Raw genomic sequence first — 17,673 nt, forward strand, 5'->3', positions numbered from 1 at the left:
AAGTGGTCAGTGCCCATCTTGACCAGCTGGCTGGAGCCTGTAACACCACACTCTGAAGTTAACCACACATATCGGGCCTCAGACCCACCCTGGCCAACTGTCCTCAGAGATTGTCTCTGGGTTGTGGGTCACTTGGTTACATCAAGTGATGGTAAGTGGATCACTATGGTGTCTCTAATTTGCTCTAACAAATTAAGTCACTCTGTCGCTAATAGGAGCTCAATAGCATCAATTTACATTAAAATGATAATGAGAAGAACTTTCCTGGGAGTCCAGTGGTTAAGACTTTGTCTTCCAATGCAGAGGGTATGGGTTCAGTCCCTGGTTGGGAGAGCTAAGATCCCACATGCGTTATGGCCAAAAAAACCAGAACATAAACAACAGAAGCAATATTGTTCAAATTCAATAAAGATTTTAAAAATGGTTCACATCAAAAAAACTCTTTAAATAAATGATAATGAGAGACACGATAGCTTACTATTTGCCAGGCACTCTAGAGACTTTGTGTATATTATCTCATTAAATCTCCCAACAGACATTACTATCTCCATTTTATAGACCTGGAAACTGAGGTTGAGAGATGATAAATAACTTGCACAAGGTCACGCAGGTAAGAAGTGGTTGGATCTGCTTCAAGTATCCTATACATACACAGCTCTCACATCACAGTTCCAAGTACACTTGTACACGCTCATGATTATGTGTCGGATTGTGAGTTTTGGCATGATACAGGAAATCTATTTACTCAAAAGTAATATATTCACACTCATTTCACACCAAGATGGCTCTACTCAGAAAGATGTGTTAGTGAGGATGTGGGAAAATGGGAACCGTTGTTCATACTGCTGGTAGGAAGGTATATGGTGCAGTCGCTTTGGAAAACAGTCTGATGGTTCCTCAAAATGGTAAACAGTTACTACACAAGCCAGCGCTTCCACTCCTGGGTTTAAAACCCAAGAGGAATGAAAACATGTCCACATAAAAGTTTGCACACACGTGTTTCTAGCTGCATTATTCACTGTAGACAAAAAGAAAAAAAACCAAATGTCCATCAACTGATGACTACATGAGCAAAATGTGGTCTATCTCTATGGTGGAATAGTATTCAGCCACGAAAAGAAGAAAATACACATATGTGTGAACCTTGAAAAATGTCCAGAATAGGGTAATCTATAGAGATAGACTGAAGGCAGGAGAAGAAGGGGACAACAGAGGATGAGATGATTGGATGGCATCACCAACTCGATGGACATAAGTTTGAGCAAGTTCTGGGAGTTGGTGATGGACAAAGAAGCCTGGAGTGCTTTAGTCACGTGCAGTCACAAAGAGTCAGACATGACTGAGCAGCTGAACTGAACTAAACTGATAGAGACAGATGAGGAAGCAGATCAGAGGTTGCCAGGGGCTGAGTGGGAATGGGGAGTGACTGTTCAGTGACTGTTCTGGGGGTTCTTTTTTGGATTATGAAAATGTTATGGAACTAGATGGTGGAGATGGTCGCACAACCTTTTAAATATACTAAAAAAAAAAAAAAAAAAAAAACAACCCACTGAATTCAAAGTTTACTTTTATAGGGCTTCCCAGGTGGCTTAGTGGTAAAGAATCTGCCTGAAATGCAGGAGGCACTGGAAATATGGGTTCAATCCCTGGGTCAGGAAGATCCCCTGAAGAAGGGAATGGCAACCCACTCCAGTATTCGTGCCTGGAGAATTCCATGGATAGAGGAGCCTGGCGGGCTATAGTCCCTGAGGTCACAAAGAGTCAGACATGACTGAGTGACTAACACTTAAACTTTTTCACTTTCAAAGGGTGAACTTTACAGTATGTGAATTTTATCTCAATTTTTAAAAGGTCAATGATGGAATCTGGAGAAGACAGAGACCACAGTCCAGGTCATCACATGGAGCCTACCAGACCAAGTGCTGGGGACGTGGACAACACCCAGCTTGTCAGGAAGCACCATACTCTGTCTAAGATCAATATGTCTCATCACCTGGGACCTCCTCCTGTTCATTGACCTGTTGCAGTGAGCTTGCCAAACAGATCTTTGAGCAGCTTGCCAATTAAGAGAGTCTTTTCAGGATTTGTAAATGAGGAAGTTTAGGTGAAATTGGAATGAAGCTATGGGTTGATAGGCTTGCCCTGAAGAGCTGCATGGGCCTCCTTGGGAACCGCAAAGATAAGAGAGGCAAGAGCGTGTGTTGAGAGACCCTGGTCTGAAGCTGTGCCCCCAGGTTGAACCTCTGGGCTGTGTCCCTGTGTCAGAGACCCAGCTCCCTTAGGGACAGTGGGCTGCTTTACTCTCATTACTTTCATTCTATGTGGCAAGTGTCTGACAGTCTAGGACTTTAGAGGCTCAAGCTATGTAAGTTTCATGCCAGCCACCCAGAGCCCAAATCTAAACAGGATAGTCAGCCTGCTCCTCATAAAGCTCACAGCCCACAGGGGAGGATGGTCTCAAACTACTAGTATCACTAACTATCCTGCAACACCACGTGGTTATACATACTATATAAGCTATATATGACTTATTCAGTTATACAACTCATGCAGCTATGTTAATTGGTTACAGAGTGAAATGTGCTCAGTGTTAGTTAACCTGGCCTGACATGGTCCAGGGGTTGAAGGTGGACTTGCTGGGACAGGGCGTTTAAGCAGAAGCCTGAAGCAGGAGGACGACTAGTGAACTGAAGAGAGGCAGAAGAAACAGCATGTGCAAAGGCCCTGGGGTGAGAAAGCACATGGCTTGTTATGTTAGAGAAACTGGAGGGTGGGCAGTGAGGGTGGCAAAGAAGGAGAGATGAGCAGGATGAAGTTTGGTCTCAACAACCATCTCAGGCAATATAATGAATGGTCACTGTTTGTGTCCTCAGGCCAGAGGGCGCCAGTGAGAGCTACACCTGCTTGTGTCCTGTATCCTCTAACACGCACTCACACTTTGTATTTCTCTGTTCTAGTTCTCTCACAGACTTCTTTGTAAGATCGGCTCTTATCCATAAAGGCTTTCTAACTTCCTCATGGGGGCTTACCTGGTGTCTCAGTGTTAAAGAATCTGCCTGCCGATGCAGGAGATACAAGAGACTCAGGTTTGATCCCTGGATTGGGAAGATCCCCTGGAGGAGGAAATGGCAACCCACTCCACTGTTCTTGCCTGGAAAAGTCCATGGACAGAGGAGGCTGCCAGTCTAGGGTTCATAGGGTCACAAAGAGTCAGACAGGGCTAAGCAACTGACCATGAGCATGAACTTCCTCATGCCACATATTTGTGATCTTTCAGAGAGCCCTCCATGCATTTTGTTAGTTCATTCAAGGGTGTTACAGGGATTTCCATTTGTAGTTATAACTGAGGTCTATGGGGGCTGCCCACTGGCTTCTGAAAACAATAGTCCTCTCTGACAGAGTCATTGCCTGTGGACCAGATCTCTGCAGCGGAGAAGGCGAGGGGGTAGTACACAGAGCCCTGTGTTTTAGGGGATCCTCTGTAAGCAAAGCAACAACACAATATACGTTCTATTCTTGCAAAACAAGTTTGGGTGCCAGGACAGTAGGTCGAGGTCCCGTGTGTGTGTGTGTGTGTGTGTGTGTGTGTGTGTATGTGTGTGTGAGAGAGAGAGAGAGAGCACAAGTGAGCTGTGGCAGGGGTTATAGGGAAAGGACAGCCAGAGTGCCAGCCATTCACCATGTGCTTTTAGAGGCTTGAAGGATGCTGTACATGGAGAGTCTGGAGATAGTAGACACAGGTACCTTGAGCTAACAGTTTCCATTATTGTACATGCGGAACTCTAGATCTCTCATTGGAAACTAACCATCTCTTAGCAAGCAATCATTTCAGCTCTTCATGTCCTAAGAGGCGACTCATCTCTGCCTCCATGCCCTGTCACACAGGGTGTAGTGGTCAGGCTTCAGATCTCCACCTTTAAAATGGGCTGATTACTCCCTTTAGGGCCTCCTTAAGGGGCTATCACAGGGAGTGAGTGTGACCTCCACCAGAGTGACCCCAGGAAGGGGCAAAGGCACTGCAGGCCTGACTAGACGCACCTGTCGAATCGTGATTCTGAACTGCCTTGTCTCCTGAGATTCCATCACATTCAGTAGGAAAAGTATCTGGCATGATACCTTACACAAGATAGAAATTTCAGACAATGTACCACCTAGGGTATTTTCCACAACAGTGATAGAAACATTAGCTCAGACAAGAATGGATCATCTCCCATAACTGAAAGCTCTGAGAAGGGGAGGTGTGATGAGGTGTAGTACATCAGGGTCGCCTGTGTCTTCTCCATGATCAGTTTTACCCGTAGCCTGACAGCATGATAGGTGCTGCTGTCCCAGGCATCTGGTCCACTTGAGGACCCAAGTCTATTAAGGGACAGTAGGACCTTGGGTAAGAGGATGAGGACATAGGAGAGAAAGTACACACAGACAGGTACTTTCCTGGGGATCCCCCTTGCCTGCTGGAAGGACAGACTGAGGGGTTGGAATGGTCAGGACCCTGCTCGCAAGGAGGCATGCCAGCTTACCAACAATCAGGGCAGAGAGAGATGAACTTCTACCTTGCTGTACTTCCCAGCCCGAAATGCATACCAGATAGCACTTCTAGTACCAGCAGCATCTAGGCACTGAATCTGGGGTGGATGGGCCCTGGGAGAAGACTCAGTCTAGCTGCACAGAGACAGCCTGGGGGTCTGGGGTGTGATATGGTTTGAACCTTGGAAACCATCATTAGTGTGGGAATGACAAGTGTGGTCCTCCACTGGAGCCCATTGTCAGTGCATTAACAGTGGGGCACAGGTCCAGCAGAAGCAGGGGTTGCTGGCGTGCACATTTGGGTGGGGCCACAGAAACACACGTCTTACATGGATGGCCCCTGGGGAGGAATATGCAGCAGTTCCTTTCCTGGCAGGAGTGCTCTGGTTCTGCCCACCCCTTACCACAGTTTGGAGCTGGATCTGGGATGAATAGGTCCTGGGAGAGACCTGCTATAGAGTCAGCCAGGTCCCATGCAGTGGCACAACCACCTTGGTCCCTGTAGCCACAGCACCCTGGCCCCCAGCACCTGCCCAGGATGAAGTCTAGGATAAACACAATGGAGAAAAGGATGTGACCGTGGGCTGCTTCCATGTGACCATGGACTATAGCACAGGTGGTGAATGGGTTCACTGTGACCACAGGAACCTCAGTTGCTTCAGCACTCACCTCCTTTGGGACAGAGCATGCAGTCAAAGGCAACAGAGTGTTATTTAATCCATCCATCCATCAGAGCTTCTACTTCAGGAACTGGGGAGCAGACCCTGCCCCTGGCAGGGCTGTGATGGCTATGGAACAAAGAGGGGCCCTTGCCCAATAACTAGTGCTGGCTCTGGATAGCAGAACATTAATTACACCCACTGTGGAGTGGATAGGGCTTCCCAGATGGCTCAGAGGTAAATAATCTATGTGCAGTGCAGGTGACACAGGAGGCACAGGTTCGATCCTTGAGTTGGCAAGATCCCCTGGAGGAGGAAATGGCAACCCACTCCCGTATACTTGCCTGAGAAACCCCATGGACAGGAGCCTGGTGGGCTATAGTCCTTGAGGTCACAAAAAGTCAAACATAACCGAGCAACTGAGCATAGCACATCACGTGGGGAACAGCCAGCACACTCTGAGAAAAGACCCGTATCCTAAATATTGGACTCAGTCTTCACAGAGGTGCTCCCACAGAAAAACACCCCTTCAAGGACGATAATAGATCATTTTCTCCTAAAGTTTTACAGGCAGAGAAAGTGAAGTAAGATGAAAAATCAGAGGAATCACTCTCAATTAAAAGGACAAGAAAAATCCCACGAAAGAGCAAATAATGAAACAGACCTTACCAGTCTACAAGACAGTGAGCTCAAAAAAGAGGTAATAAAAATGCTGAAGGAAATAAAGATTTTAAATAGAAATGCAGATCACTCTAACAAGAAACTAGAAGCTATAAAAAGGAACCAATCAAAATTAGACAACTCCATTGCTGAGATAAAAACCAATCTAGAAGCAGTAACTAAGTAACACAGAAGAGCAAGTAAGTGATCTGGAAAATAGAATAATGGAAATCACCCAATCAGAACAGCACACAGAAAGGCAAATGAAAACAAATGAAAGCAACATACGAGATCTGTGGGATAATATAAAGCATGAAAAACAAAGGTGCCAGAAGGAGAAAAGAGAGAGAAGGGGGTCAAAAATGTATTTGAAGAAATGATGGCTGAAAAATTCCCAAACTTCAAGAAGGAAATAGATATTCAGGTGCAGGAAGTACAGAAGGTCCCAAATAAGATGAACCCAAACAGACCCACTGCAGACTATAGCCCACAAGGCTCCTCTGTCCAAAGGATTCTTCAGGCAAGAATACTGGAGTGGGTTGCCATTTCCTTCTCCAAAACAGACCCACACTAAGACATAAATATAATTAAAATAAATAGGTGCTATAATTAAACTTAAAGAGAGGATTCTAAAGGCAGCAAAAGCAGGGACAGAGGATGAGGTGGTTGGGTGGCATCACCAACTCAGTGAACACAAGTTTGAGCAAACTCCAAGAGATAGTGAGGGACAAGGAAACCTGATGTGCTACAGTTCATGGGGTTGCAAAAAGTTGGACATGACTTAATGACTGAACAAAGGTAGCAAAAGAAAAACAATGAGTCAGTCACAAGAGAACCTTCATAAGGCTATCAGCTGATTTCTCTGCAGAAATGTTGCAGGCCAGAATGGAGTGGCATGGTATATTCAAAGTCCTGAAAGAGAAAGACCCACAACCAAGGATACTCTACCCGGGAAGATTGTCATTTAGAATAGAGAGAAAGAATTTCTCAGAAAAGCAAAAGCCAGAAGAATACAACAGTACTAAACCTATTCTAAAAGAAATATTGAAAGGTGTTTTCTAAATAGAAAAGGAGCAAGAATCCGTAGAAAAGGGAAAATCACAATAGGAAAGGCAAATATATAAAACTACTGAAGATCACTTTAAGAAGTCGGTTGTTTAGTCACTAAGTTGTGTTGAACTCTTTGGCAACCCCATGGACCGTAGCCCACCAGGCTCCACTATCCATGGGATTTCCCAGGCAAGAATACTAGAGTGGGTTGCCATATCCTTCTTCAGGAGATCTTCCCAACCCAGGGATCGAACCCAGGTCTCCTGCATTGGGAGATGAATTCTTTACCACTGAGCCACCAGTTGTTCGGTCACTCAGTCTTGTCTGACTCTTGTGACCCCATGAACTGCAGCATGCCAGGCTTCCCTGTCCTTCACCATCTTTCTGAATTTGCTCCAACTCGTGTCCATTGAGTCAGTGATGCCATCCAACCATCTCATCCTCTGTCCCCTTCTCTTCCTGCCCTCAATCCTTCCCAGCATCAGGGTCTTTTCCAGTGGTTGGGCTCTTCATATCAGGTGGCCAAAGTGTTGGAGATTCAGCTTCAGCATCAGTTCATTCAAAGAATATTCAGGGCTGATTTCCTTTAGGATTGACTGGGTTGATCTCCTTGCTGTCCAAGGGACTCTCAAGAGTCTTCTCCAGCACCGCAGTTCAAAAGCATCAATTCTTTGGCACTCAACCTTCTTTATGGTCCAGCTCTTACATCTGTACATGAAAATTGGAAAAAATCATACCTTTGGCTATCTGGAACTTTGTCAGCAAAGTATGTCTCTGCTTCTTAATATACTGTCTAGGTTTGTCACAGCTTTTCTTCCAAGGAGCAAGCATCTTTTAACTTCATGGCTTCAGTCACTGTGCACAGTGATTTTGGAGTCTAAGAAAATAAAGTCTGTCACTGTTTCCATTTTTTCCTCTTCTATTTGCCATGAAGTGATGGGACCAGATGCCATGATCTTAGTTTTTTGAATGTTGAATTTTAAGCCAGGTTTTTCACTCTCCTCTTTCACCTTCATCAAGAGGATCTTTAGTTCCTCTTGCTTTCTGCCACTAGAATGCTATCATCTGCATATCTGAGGTTGTTGATATTTCTCCCCACAACATTGGTTCCAGCTTGTGATTTATCCAATCCGGCATTTCACATGATGTATTCTGCATAGAAGTTAAATAAGCAGGGTGACAATTTACAGCCTTGTTATACTCCTTTCCCAAAACTTGAGCCAGTCCTTTGCTCCATGTCCAGTTCTAACTGTTGTTTATTGTCTTGCATACAGATTTCTCAGGAGGCAGGTAATGTGGTCTGGTATTCCCATCTCTTGAAGAATTTTCCAAAGTTTGTTGTGATCCACACGGTTAAAGGCTTTAGCATGGTCAATGAAGCAGAAATAGATGTTTTTCCAGAATTCCCTTGCTTTCTCTATGCTCCGATGAATGTTGGCAAATTTTATCTCTGGTTCCTCTGCCTTTTATAAATCCAGTTTGTACATCTGGAAGTTCTCTGTACATCAGGAAGTATATCTGTCTCTTGAGAAACCTGTATGCAGGTCAAGAAACAACAGTTAGAACCTTACATGGAACAATAGACTGTTTCAAAACTGGGAAAGGTATACCTCAAGGTTATATACTGTCACCTTGTTTATTTAACTTCTACACAGTACATCATGCGAAATGCCAGGCTGGATGAATCACAAGCTGGAATCAAGATTGCTGGGGAAAATATCAACAAGTCCAGGTATGCAGATGATACCACTCTAATGGCAGAAAGCAAGAGGAACTTCAATATCCTCTTGATGAAGGTGAAAGAGAAGAGTAAAAAAGCTAGCCTGAAACTCAACATTAAAAAAAGTTAGATCATGGCATCTGGTTCCATCACTTCATGGCAAAGAGAATAAGAAAAATGTAAACAGTGACAAACTTTATTTTCTTGGGCTCCAAAATCACTGCAGACAGAAACCGAAGCCATGAAATTATTAATAAAAGATGCCTGCTTCTTGCTAGGAAAACTATGACAAACCTAGACAATGTATTAAAAAGCAGAGACATCACTTTGCCAACAAAGGTCCATCTAGCCAAAGCTATTGTTTTTCCAGTAGTCATGTGTAGATGTGAAAGTTGGACTATAAAGGCTGAGCACCGAAGAATTGATGCTTTCTAATTGTGATGTTAGAGAAGACTCTTGAGAATCCTTTGGACTGCAAGGAGCTCAAACCAGTCAATCCTAAAGGATATTAACCCTGAATATTCATTGAATGGACTAATGCTGGAGCTGAAGCTCCAATACTTTGGCCACCTGATGTGAAGAGCTGACTTATTGGAAAACACCCTGATGCTGGGAAAGATTGAGGGCACGAAGAGAAAGGGGTGACAGAGGATGAGATGGTTGGATGGCATCACTGACTCAACAGACATGACTTTGAGCAAACTCTGGGAGATAGTGAAGGGCAGGGAAGCCTGGTGTGCTGCAGTCCATGGGGTCCTAAAGAGTCAGACATGGCTAGTAGTTTGTGAAAGTGGCTCAGCTGGAGAAATATCCCCAGAGAGGCCAGTATTCCCTGCAGGGGGCAGTCACATTTATAGAGTTCACTGTCTAACCGGGGCACTGCCTAAGTCAACTGGTAGCAACTGCAAGGCTTACCATGTTTGCTTACCAGGCCAGCAAACTGAAAGGCAGACACATGTCATTTTTTTTTTTTAAGGAGAGTCGTTTACAACTGCTACATGCATGCACGCATGCTTAGTTGCTTCAGTAGTGTCCTAATCAGCAACCCCATGGACTGTAGCAAGCCAGGCTGCTCTGCCCACAGGCAACCATTGTCAGAGTCTGGTTACTGCACTAAGTTAGTAACTCTCATTCCTGCACAAGTTAAAGGCAGCACGTTGGGAACTATGTATTTTTAGTTTTGTATCCTTTGCCCTACCCATGTCCAGTATTCTACGGCTGGTCTGAGGCTGCCTCCAAGAGCCGTCAGACTCCTTTTCCTCAGTGGACCCCCAGAACTGCCCTCTGCATGTGTCAGAATGGGGCTATTGAGTGCACTGAGCCCCCAGATCACGTTTGTTCTAACAGTGGGTGGCATCCTCCCTTCTCCGTGTGACCTGGGAGAAGAAGAATGAGCACGTTGGGCCCCTGGAGGGCCTGGAAAGATAGGAAGAAAGTCTCCTGCCCTTGCAAGCGGCCCCTGAGCCAGCTGCACCCTAAGATACTTCTGTCCCCTCCCTGGGAAGGGAGAGATGCCTGCAGGGCATTTCTGGTCTGCAACAAGGCTGTGTCATGGCCTCTGTGGGGATGTTTATCTTCAGCTGCATCTTTGTTTTATGTGATTTTCCAAATCCCTTTTTTTCTTTACAGTAAAAGCTTAAAGAAGCACATGGATGAGATAAGAAAAATCCATGGAGGGGCCAGAAAGAACACCCGAAGCTAAGCGTCTATGGAGAGATGCCAGATGCTGTTGCCTCTACATGTCAGAAGTTGGGATGGAAAAATTCTACATAAAAAATACTGGCCTTTGTCTTTGACCTTTTAGTTAAGAACTGAAGACAGTTTTCCTTGGTGGGGATACCACTGGCTTCTGGATATGAGTGCTTTGTGTTTGGTGTTGATAAAAAGGTGAGCAGGCCTGGGAGTTGTATGGTTTTCTCATTATCCAAATGCTAGCTCCTTGGGGCCACCAAGTTTGGTCTGATGCAGAGCTGGATGTGAGGATGAAGTAAGATCAAATATTATAGTTGTGTTCATGCTTCCTGTTCTTACTCCCACCCAGCTTATCAAACTTCCTGACAAAATCAGGCCAACTGCTCTCCCAACGTGTCTGAAAGAGCCCTCAGGACAGACGTGAGAGACTGGAGAGATGGGGATTCTTAGAATGCTAAAAGTGAGACCTGGAAATACATCCTTCCACCTCTGCCCAAACTGGACAGCTCTTTATTAACTCATTATTAACTGGGGGATTTTTGCAGAAAGTAATGCCTGTGGCCAGCGATTTTTATTTTGGCTGGCCAAAAATTAATTCTGTTACTTCACTAACACTTTGCGGGTTATTGCATTCAACAGTTACACCTGATGCACCTGTAAAGTCTCCTCCAGCACCATGAGTTTCATTTTCACTTTCCATATAAGAATCAATCACTGAAGTTTTTTGTCTTTTTGTTGGTCTAATATTCACACCATCTGAATCAGAACTATGTTCTGAAGAACTATCATCTTCTGAGACACTGGTATATATGTCTCTCAGACAATCAGAGGAAGTATCTGGATAAAATTCACTGAAAAGTTCTTCTTCACTCAGAGTTTTGCAATGCATCATTTTTGAAAATTTTATGGTAATTAACTTATGTGTATAATATACACAGAATTGGAATAAAAACCCAACAGAGCAAAACGTGAATGGTAACGACTGTCATAAGTTGTATAATAATCAATGTTAAGCTCCAGCAGCTTCACACAGTGATGTTAATTGTATCATTCTGTCAAAACATATCGTCATGTCTCAGGTCAGTAATCTGTTAAGTCACCAACAGTCTCACAGCCCAGTCATCTTCTTCCCTCTTTGCTCCAAAAGGGACTTAAATCAACCAATAGAAATAGACAAGTTAAAAAAAGACAACATGAAACTGGAAAGAGAAAATGAGGGTGGGGAAGCCTGGCCGGGCACATTGACTGATCTGAGCCTGAGTCCCCAGGGAAAGGGCCCTGACTTTTGGGGTTCCCCAAGGCTGGATCCCCATCTGTGCTGTGAATCAGTGTAGGGCCCCTGAGTTCTACTTGGCCACCGAGGCATCCGTGCTCCTGGGGAGTCGCAACTTTTCTTTCTGTTTTTCCCTGTGCATTGAACTATCTCCAAATCCTATTTAGATTACAGTTATCTTGCAATAAACAGACCAACAATCACCAAACACGCTGGAAGTGAGGAAAGTGCCCTCAATGGGCAGCATGGCCTGGACTGGACGTGAAGGCCCGCCCAGGAGCAGAGGAGAGCTAGAGGGGCTGCCGGCCGGCGGATGCTGAGGGCAGGCTCATGGGGCCTGGGAATGGGGTCGGAAGCCCAGAAAGTCCATCTCATTGTAAATTTAATGTGAAGCGATTAAGAAGTGGTTTTAAAGCAATCAATGTCGTCTACACTAGGTGTATTTTGTAACTTCACATAACTCTGTAAAATACGGTTCACTTTTCCTAGACAGTCACACAGACATTAAAGGTTTCTGTACAGGTGGGAGCAGCAGAGACAGGTGGCTCTCTTTGCAGTGAAAGGAGAGGCATCACAGCAGCAAAATGTGTCTTTGGAGAAGAGAGTGCAGTTAAACTCACTCTTGTTCCTGTTTCTTCAGTTTGATTAGTGGAATTGGCTTGCTTCATCATGATTAGCCCTGGATCATCAATAGTCTCTATTCTTTAGCTCCTCTGATCAGCACAAGAGAAGGGGTTTCCAGCATCACTTACAAAAATGAATGCTTCTGTGCCATGAAACAGACACTAGCACTGACCTTGAAGACCCCAGACTTCTCAGACCTCTGTTCTCAGGATCCTTTGTAGTCTCATAAATGACTGAGGAGCCAAAGACCTTTTATTCATGTGTGGTGAATGTATTACTGTATTAGAACTTAAAAATAATAAAATTTTTATGTGCATGCTGCATGCTAAGTTGCTTCAGTCATGTCCGACTCTTTGCGACCCTGTGGACGGTAGCCCGCGAGGCTCTCCTGTCTTTTGAAATCCCCAGACAAAAATATTAGAGTGGGTTGCCATGCCCTCCTCCAGGGGAGAATCCTGATCCAGAGATTGAACCCAAGTCTCCTGCATTGGCAGGTGGGTTCTTTAGCACTAGCGTCACCTAAAATAACACTAATAAACCCATTACATGTTAATTCACATATTTTTTTTTTAAATGATGTTTTACCAGTAATTATTTTGTTTGGAGAAGAGTATCACTGTGTGCCTTTTTGCAAATCTCTTTAATGGCTGGCTTAATAAAAGATAGCTAGATTCAAATATCCACTTCTGCATCCAATCTTCTGTAATAGGTTTTATTTTTCATTTTATTTATTTTTGGCTGCATTGAGTCTTTGTTCCTGCCCACGGGCTTTCTCTAATTGCTCTGTGCAGGCTTCTCATTGCTGCGGTTTCTCTTGTTGTGGAGCATGGACTCTAGGTGTGCGGGCTTTAGTAATTGCGCCACGTGGTTCAGTAGTTGGCACTTGAGGGTTCTATCTATATTTTTCAATCTATGCATGGTTTTGTACCAAAATGCATTGGCCATTTGGAAAATATTGGTTCACCAAGGTAAATGGAACTTCCAAATGTTGATCTAATTATTATAGAACATGAAACAAATCACAGTTGTTAATATCACCATCTAACTCTCAAGTATTTTAATGATTGAAAAGCTCTTGAGCTCATGGTTCTTGGTATAAGCTTTTCAAAATGTTAATTTTTGCTTGAAAGATTGAATGGTATCACAGGCAACAAGAAATGTCAGTTGTTTTTCTTGAATTGACAGGTTCCATTTATTCATTTCTGAGGAAACATCTGCCAAATACCCAAGTCTAAATATTCCGTTTGTCTGCCAATTGTTCTTTCAGGAAGCAATGATGTTCCATGAGAAAGTGGCTAGTTTGGCTTGCTATTCAAACAATTGCCCAAGTGTTTTTCCTCAAGAAAACCATAGTGTTTGGGGATGCAACAAAAGTCCTTTTTGCGAACTTCCCATTTTGTCATACAGAATACAAAAGACTTGTACTCTGAGATTGAGAGTTAATAAATTAATAACTCTTATAGCATCATCATGAGTGAAACTGGCCTTTTTTTTTTTTTTTTTTTTTAAGGGTGTGAATGCTTGTGAGGGAGGAATATGATCTACAGTACAGTCTGGTGCTGGTGGCTTGATTCAGGTTGTGCCAGCAGTTTAGCCCACTGTTTCTTTTGTACCATTTGGGCAAATGTCAATACAATGAACGTGAATACCATTTCAGTGTTATTATGAAAACAGTTTGACCCTGTAAGCCATCTGAAAGGTTCTTTGGTCACACAGTGTTCTGCAGAACATACTTTGAAAACTCCTGAGATAGGTTTTTTCTTTCAGTTTACTTTTTCTCTTTTTGATTTTTCTTCTTTCAGTTTTGTTGAGATATGATACAGCACTGTATAAATTTAAGGTGTACAGTGTAATGATTGGACTTGCATACATCATGAAACAATCATCACAATAAGTTTAGTGAGCATGCTTCATCTCATATAGATACAAAATTAAAGAAATAAAAATTTTTCATTGTGGTGAGAGCTCTTAGAATTTAATCTCTTAATGACTTTCATATATAACATGTTAATTGCTCAGCTGTGTCTGACTCTTTGTGACCCCATGGACTGTAGCCTGCCAGACTCCTCTGTCTGTGGAATTCTCCAGGCAAGAATACTGGAGTGGGTAGCCATTCCCTTTTCCAGGGGATCTCCCTAATCCACAGACTGAACCCATGTTTCTTGCCTTGCAGGCAGATTCTTTTTGGTCTGAGCCACCAGGGAAGTCCCATCATATATAACATACAGCAATATTAATTAGTGGTTTATTTTTCTTACAAGCCGTCTTGCCAGCCTTCTGGAGATAGATAAGCACTAGACAGGGGGTTCTGCTTATTCCTTTTGTATCACTGAAAGGAATATTCCAGGAAAAGCCTTACTTCCCACTGGTCAGGCCTGCAGGAGGCTCAGAAAGGAAGCATTTGGGTTTTCATACTTCTGGGGGCACAGGGTCGCAGCAGAGAGAATGGAGGATGGGGTTAGTGAGGGGAAGCCTCAGTGCCTGAACAAGGAAAGTATTTCTGGGCTTCACTGTTTCTCATTTTAATAAAACAAAAGTCCACATTTCTGATTTTACAGTTTCTTTTTTTAAAGAGAGGAGCTACATATATTGCTTTGTTTCTGCAATACCTTATGAGACATTTTGGAAGACTGAATAAGATAACACGAAATAGGGAATGCACATAACACAGTGCCTGGCACATATCATGGATTAAATACCACCATTATCACATATACCAGGCATCCAGGGCCCTGCCTGAGCTGGCACAATCAGCCTTCCACCCTCCTCTCCATCCACCCTCCTGACAAATGTCCACCCAAGCCAAATTGAGATGCTTGCCATTTCCTCTCCCCAGTCTGCTTGAGTTCAACTCCCACCACCTCTTTCTTGGGCTCCCCTCTCTACAAAGTCTCCCAATTCTCCTCCTTGAAATAACTGTCCTTCCTCTAGACTCATATTACGGGCTGAATCATGCCCCCCAAGGAATATATGTTAATGTCCTGATCCCCAGAACTTCAGAATGTGACCTTATTTGAAAATAGGGGCATTGCGGATGTAATTAAAGTTAAAATGATGCTCTACTGCAGGAGACTGGGCCCATGATCCAATCTGAATGGTGTTACAAAAAGGCCCTGTGAAGGTGGAGGGCTGGAGAGATGAATCACAAGCCAAGGGACACCAACGATTGCTGCAAACTACTGGAAGCCAGAAAGAGGCAAGCAAGGATTCCAGTACTGGCTTCAGAGGGCAAGGGTTCCTCTTGGATCCCAGCTCTACTCTCTTTGCATTTTGAACTCTCTGACTTTATGTTACATACCTGTATTTTGTTTGTTGAAGCTTCTTGGTAAGTCCTGCTTCTATCTGAAGGGCAGAAATCTGTGGTTCTCTGTGTTTTAGGCAGCAGTAGGATTATTGGGGCTTCCCTGGTGGCTCAGTGGTAAAGAATCCACCTGCCAATGCAGCAAGATTCAATCCCCGGGTCGGGAAGATCCCCTCCCTGGAGGAGGGCATGGCAACCTACTCCAGTATTCTTGCCTGGAGAATTCCATGGACAGAGGGGCCTGGCGTGCTACAGTCCATGGGGTCGCAAAAGAGTCATACATGACTTAGTGACTTAACCGCAACAGGATTACTCTCCCCAGAGATTGTTTTAGGGAATTCAAAGGCAAAGATGGGTTCTACCTGGTCTAAAACTCTTTCTTCACTGTCCTCAAGAATACCTGTTTCTGGAGACTTCCCTGGCAGTCCAGTGGTTAAGACTCTGTGCTTTCAATGCAGGGCATTTGGATTTGATCCCTGGTTGGAGAACCAAGATCCTACAGGCTGTGTGGTATGGCTAAAAGAAAAAACAATCCCGTTTCCCATATGTATACCCATTATGGACCAGGAACTTGTGCCTTTTTGGGAAATGCGTGAACTTTTGGATAATTTGGAACTGTTAATGGCCACTTTGGGGAAACTTCAAGTTAGACAAATCAACCTGAAGGGGCACCCTTGAAAAAAGGACCTCACATCTTTCAGAGACAGTGGAAAGCAGGTTTTGATTGGTATGCAGAAATGAGAGGGTAACAGGCAGGAAGGCCAGGGGTCTCCAAATGGAGGAAATAGGCTGAAAGTGTCAGACATTTTTAGCTCTCTTAAGCAGCAGGAGGAAACAAACTGGGGATATTTTTTTCCTTCTCTATACAAATTTAAAAGGAGGTTTCTCTTAAAATACTGTGTTGCCATAATGATACCTGGTTTCACTTGAAGTTAACTACTCTCATACCTTGAGTTAACCAATGCATTTTTCTTATGGAAATATTTGTCTTAAGCTATGTTAATGTACTATGCATTTACCCTAGACTCTGTCTTCAAGTCCGTTCTGTCAAATGGCTCAGAACCTACTTGACAAACCAGTATGTTATACTCAGATATTGTTCCCCTAATCTATGTAAACGAAACTATTTGTATGGTAATCTGCCCTTCTACAAGATTGAAGTCAATCGTTTTATGGCCTGGGATGAATCGTCTGGTGCCAAAATTATCCCGAAATACATCTTATGGATGAGGGGCCTGGTGCCATTCTGAGTTTAAAGACATTCCTTTCTTTCATTAACAGACTGCTAGTGACTGTATAACATCCAGCTGAAGATTGGCAGGGGGGTACTCTTTCTGCCCCCTTCTGATGCCTATGTCAGAAGCTTTCTCTATCTCCTTTATACTTTAATAAAACTTTATTACACAAAAGCTCTGAGCGATCAAGCCTCGTCTCTGGTCCTGGATTGAATTCTTCTCCTCCAGAGGCCAAGAATCCCAGTGTCTTTTCATTTAGCAACAACCTTTCAGAAACAAAGACAAAATGATTTAAAAAATATCTTTTCTAAACGAATCCTTACAGCATGCAAAAAAAAAAAAAAAAAAAAAAACTTTAGCAAAAAACTGGTCACCTGAGTAGGTAAACTTAACTTAGTCCAGCAGCCAGGACCACTGTTAGTATCCAGCTATCCTTTCGGGTTTTGTATTACTGTACCTGAGACTTGGCTAAAATTTTTAAATGAAAGCTATAAGGTCTCTGTTGTGTCTGTCTATATTTTTATGTGTATCTATTTAAGTATTTGTATTATGTATGCATTATTTTTTAAAGTGTTGTATTTAATTGGCTAAAAGAAGAATATGTGCTTATAAAAAGTATTTGTAAAATACAGAAATACAGAATCTAACACAAATATTTTTTAAGTTCACAGGATCTGGGATAATCTTTGGTAAATAAAATCTAGTTTAAGTGTGTTGGTTTAATAGAACAGGAATGTCTTCAGAATTGTCAGCATTAAATGTAACACAAACATACAGTTTTTCCTACCTGGGTTTACTAGTCAAATTAGGTCATGCTACCTCTACATTACAAAATTGTCAACAAGAAAAATAACTTAAGATAATGGTTAGCTCTTTGATGTCTAATCTAGGCATAATTGTTAAGAACAATTTAAATAAGATAAAATTTACAC

General features: G+C 43.2%; 1 long non-coding RNA gene across 1 annotated transcript; it reads left to right on the plus strand.

Annotated features, from left to right (window-relative positions):
• The first annotated feature begins 1,861 nt into the window (after window positions 1-1,861).
• Window positions 1,862-12,739, plus strand: LOC122709957. The gene is made up of 3 exons (XR_006345785.1): window positions 1,862-2,729; window positions 10,246-10,503; window positions 10,658-12,739. It is a non-coding gene; the product is annotated as an uncharacterized LOC122709957 (long non-coding RNA).
• Window positions 12,740-17,673: the final 4,934 nt, after the last annotated feature.

Source organism: Cervus elaphus, chromosome 16 (assembly GCF_910594005.1).
Source record: "Cervus elaphus chromosome 16, mCerEla1.1, whole genome shotgun sequence".
NCBI classification, from domain to species: Eukaryota; Metazoa; Chordata; class Mammalia; order Artiodactyla; family Cervidae; genus Cervus; species Cervus elaphus.